General features: G+C 43.6%; 1 long non-coding RNA gene across 1 annotated transcript; it reads left to right on the top strand.

Moving 5' to 3' along the window:
• The first annotated feature begins 1776 nt into the window (after positions 1 to 1776).
• LOC142076970 (uncharacterized) lies at positions 1777 to 3457 on the top strand. Its single transcript, XR_012671464.1, has 3 exons — positions 1777 to 2011; positions 2825 to 2940; positions 3062 to 3457. It is a non-coding gene; the product is annotated as an uncharacterized LOC142076970 (long non-coding RNA).
• The last annotated feature ends 1311 nt before the right edge of the window (positions 3458 to 4768 follow it).

Raw genomic sequence — 4768 nt, 5'->3', positions numbered from 1 at the left:
AAGGTGGGGAAGATGAGAATTGCTGCAGGCAGGCTGTGCTTTTAGCTTGGGTTTTTCCACATGCCGCAGGTAGCCTCAGAGGGGCATAGCTGCCCACTGAGAAGCAGTCGGAGAAGGTGAGGAGGTTGTCGGCCGGGTCACCATTTAATAAGCAAGTATGACATGGCATCTCGGTTAACCATTTACCTTTTGGTTTTGCGGGAGCTGTGCTGGCGAGGAGGAGCGTGGGGCTGGTGATTTCGCCCAAGCGCAACGGTAACTTTGTGTCTCTTGACATCTTGGGTGCGACGAGTGACAGTTGCAGCATCTGACTTTGGAATTAGTGTGGAGCAGGTAAGCAGAGCACTATGGTGCTTTTGAGGAGGAGGCTAGTGTGATGCTGAATACTAGTACTCTTGTGGTTTGGTGGGTTTTTTTTGGTGTGGGTGTGGTTTTTCTTTTTTGCATATAAAGAGGAACCAGGTGAGTGCAGCAACATCCTAGTTAGTGTTTTGGGTTTGTTTTCTTTTTTTTTTTTAAGATGGACTGAGATCCCTGGCCCTCTGAAAACTAAGTTGAGGGACCAGGGCTGGGGAGGGAACAAGGTTGGGAATTGCAGGAAGGAGTTATGAAGTTAGCGTAGGGGAGAGAACTGTCCAGCAACAGTCCCTTTTGGGAAGGTGTAAAGGGAGCGGGTTATTCTTCAGCATGATGCTGGTGTGTGCCGGGCTTGGCAGTTCCAGCCTGCGTCTGTGGTGTTGTGTAGTTTCTGAGGACTCTCTTCTGTGTCTTCTACCATAGTTTTCTCAGGCCTTGATGTCTCCATAGCTCTTTAAGATCAGCAGGCGCCTCGGTAGCCCTCCCGAGGGTCTCAAATGCATTGTCTCATCAGCATAGTGCCTGTTGAGCCCTTCTTATCTTGCCATTGTAGCTTCAAGCATGGACATGCCTGGTCGTTGCATCATAGATGTTTCTGAGGGGTCATCTCTTGCGGCGGTGAGCCAGGTGGTGCCAGCAGCTCTGCTCTCAGGAGTTCTGTTTCCACAGTTGTCTTTAGAGGTTTCACCCCCGTGTCCTTAACGGTCTTAAAGCCCAGCTTCTCATGCATCCATCGTTCTGGGTTTGATGGTAGTTTTCTCTCATGGGCTGTGGCAGTTGCCTCTCTTTCCTGGGGCGCTATAGAGCATTTGTGCCATTGTGGCACCTTAGGGCTTCTGTGCTGGAGGCATCTTCCCTACGGCAGTCATTCTCGCTTGCGGTCTTCACGTGTCTCACGGTCACATTGTGGCGTCTGCGTGCAGTCTCTGTCTGTGTCAGGGTTGGAGCTGCGCTGCCTGGGAGCGTAGCAATAATAAATATATTATAGCTTTATGGTGATATGTTGATCTGGCCAGATTCTTTAGGCAAAGACTGTACAGTCCATCTCTGGGCAAGTAGCTCTAGAGAGCGGCCACAGTTACTTTCGTTGTGTTTTGTGGGTGCTAGAGGCTGCACTCTGGCCTCTTGGGAGTGGCAGTTTGCAAGGTAGTCGAGTGGACTGTATCTTGAATTTGCCTTAACTTGTCTATGTAGGGCTTAATATCTGGTGTGGTTTTTTTTCCATCTGCAGTTAGAAGGCATATGCAAAACAAGACAGGCTTTTAGTCATGTCAAGCTATCGGTCAGCATCCAGGTGACTTGCTTTACATGCTTTGATTAGCACAGGCTGTTTGGATGGAGGTTGTCTGGGATGTTTTTTTGTATAGCCAGTAGGTATTGCTAAGCAGGGTGTACAGTCCCTTTTGTAGTTTTTTGCAGGTGCCCCAGGGTGATTTGGATCCGTGGAGAAAATTCTCGAGCGCATCTTGCCAGAGCGTCCAAATTGAAGTGAAGAAGGAGCAGGCCCGGTGAATGTAGCGAAGCGTCTTCCTCGGCTTGCTGTTAAGAAGGCTGAAACTTTGGAGTTGTACGGAACGGCAACGTTGCTTTGAAGTGTGTGGCGAGACAGTTCCGGGGATGGGTCTAGAATGGGGGCAATATGCCATCGTGGCAGGTGGGTGGTGAAACAATGGTGTTTTGAGTGAGGGGTGAAGCAAGTGGTTGTTGAATGAGTGTTAGTTTTTCAATGTGCCTAATCTTGTATGTGTGAAGTATTTTATCGCAGGTTGTATTTAATGTTGAGAGTAGTATTTTTTTTTTTTAAATTATAATAAAAAAAAACCCCGGCTGGGGGATTTTTCTTTTTTTTTCCCCCCCAGCTGGGGTTTTTTTTCCCCCGGTCCCGGCCGCTCTGCAAGGTGACGTTCATCGCCAATGTCTGGGCAGATGTCAGGCTTGGGCCGGGGTTTTTGCAGGCAGGGTGATTTTTGAGGCCTCTGGGAATGCTGTTCCTGGGGAGCGGCGCAGACACGGGGTGATGTCCCATTGTGGCAGGCTGGTCGCAGAATGGATCGGCAAGAGTGAGGGGTAGCTTGTGTGGTAGCTGAATGAGCGGTGTGTTTTGAATGTATATAACCTTGTTTCATTATGTGGTGTTTTTTTATGTTTCTTTGCAGGTTGTGTGTGGAGTTGAGTGGTTTTTTTGTGTTCAGAGAGTTGCAAAAAAAATTATATTAAAACCTAGACAAGGGATTTCCACACCACCCCTCCTGCCCCCCCGTCTAGGGGTGTGTATGTTGGGTGTGTGTGTTGTGTTCCCCCCCTGCCCCGGTCCCAGCAACTCTGTAAGGGAGTTGATTGCCAATGTTTGGGTGGAGGTTGGGCTCGGGCTGAAGTTTTTGCAGAGAGGGTGGTTTTTTCAAGGCCTCTGGGAACACCATTCCTGGGGAGCGCTGTCCTGGAATGTGGCATTTGCCTGTCATTGCAGGGAGGTATGTTGTGTAGCGAATGGTCATGGGAAGATGATTGATGATCTTGCAGTTGAAGGGTGTGGGGAATTTGGAGCAGGTTGTCAGTGTTGAAGAGGACCAGCTTGTGAAGCAGGTGGGCTAAACTTTATTGTTTACTGTTAGGATTGTAAATTCTTTTGAGGGGCTTTGTGGTTTCTGATGTAATGACACTTTATGATTTTTTTTTTTTTTTTTATTTTTGTGCGTAAGCACAGAAGTAGGGGGCCCATTGAGATGAGCGGAGCTCGGTCACTTTCTGCCTAGGAATCCCAATTGTGGAGCCGATGTCGCCTCGAAGAGGCAAACAGAGATGTAAAGCAATAGACTGAGAATGTAATGGGAGGGAGAAATGTGGAAAAGACTACTAGGTATAGAATCACAGGCACTAAATACTTGCGCCGACTGTAAAGGTAATGATGAATTTTTAGAGGTCAAATGCATTTCAAAGAGTGAATTTCAAAGAGTGAGAAGTGAATAAATGTAATTGTGGCAAGTATTTGATCAACCTGAGAGTAATTTTTGTCTCTGTAGTACAAGTATATTGTAGAATTGAAATGTAAAAAATAATATGGGAAAATCTACTGGAATTAGCAATGGACCAATTTTAAATTGAAAATTATAAAAACAAAATACAGGCAGTAATGTATCCCTATTGGAATCACAGTAAAAACTGAAATAACAAATGAAAGTACAAAACTAAGTGGGTGTTGTTAATACCTATTAACCAAAATTGCCAATTGGAGGGTGGTGGTGGTGGTGAATTGTTACAGGCATTGACAGCTCTTGCTTGAGGACTATTATGGCAATAATGTTTGTATGTGATAATTTAAATGAGAATTAGTCATTAGAGGGAGAGTTGTCAATACCTATAGATAAATGTAGCTATTGACAGGTTAAAAGAAAGCATGTGCATTCCTGGCTCCTAAGTATATTTAAACTATTAGTAATTGTGTAAAGTTTTTTAATTACTTTGAGTAGTTTTAAAGAAATGTAGAATACTACTTCGGCATAAATGATGTCCAATTGAAACACTGATCTTAGTAAGACACTAGCAGGCATGAATTGTATCTGAGTAGTATCGTAAGGAAAATATCAAACTAGGCAGTAAAGATGGAATGGTAATATGGCTGTGTTCAATTACCTTAATTGCAGAAAGAGCTAATTGTGGTAGTTAAACCACTCCTTAATAGGGTTCTAAGGTATCTTAAAAGAAAATGATTTTGCAATAAAGTTTAAATAAAATTTTCTTTGATCTGTTTTGCGTCTCCTGTGTTTTTTTAATGTCTGTGTTTGTCTCTGGTGGTTTTTTTTTTCTCTGTGTGTAGGGGTTTTTTTTGTGTGTCTGTCTGGTGTCTTTTGATGTTGTCTCTCTGGTTTTTGTCATTGATGTTGTTTTGCTTTGTTTTGGTCTTTGATTTTGTTGTCTCTCTCTGTTTGTGTCTTGGTGTGGTGTTTTTTTTGAGTTTCCTGTGGGGTTGGAGGAGGGAATTTTCTGTATTGGCCTTGGGGGGTTGTGTGGGTGGTTTTTTTTTTGCATGCATTGGTCTTGGTCTTTGGCGGTTGTGGGTTTTTTTTTTTGTGCACATCAGTCTTGGTCTTTGGCGGTTGTGGTTTTTTTTTTTTTGTGCACATCAGTCTTGGTGTTTGGGCTTTTGTGGTGTTTTTTTTTTTTTGTGTGTGTTTGCTATTTAAAATGTAAATAGTAGCAGTAGAAAATGGCATGCTTCCTGGGAGTAACTAACACAAATAGATTACAAAATAATAGTATTTTTAAAAAATTACTCCCAGGGTGTGTGCCATTTTCTACTGTTGCACCAGATTTATTATTTTTAATTGTTTCTTATACCATGACTACACATTACTAGTATTCCAAGTGGGAGTAATCTCTGATTTGAATAATCAAAAAAGCCCAAAGACTACAG

The sequence above is a fragment of the Calonectris borealis genome, unplaced genomic scaffold, assembly GCF_964195595.1.
Source record: "Calonectris borealis unplaced genomic scaffold, bCalBor7.hap1.2 HAP1_SCAFFOLD_129, whole genome shotgun sequence".
In the NCBI taxonomy this organism is placed as follows: Eukaryota; Metazoa; Chordata; class Aves; order Procellariiformes; family Procellariidae; genus Calonectris; species Calonectris borealis.
The sequence above is the reverse complement of the archived record's forward strand: the minus strand, read 5'-3'. Positions and strand labels throughout refer to the sequence as shown.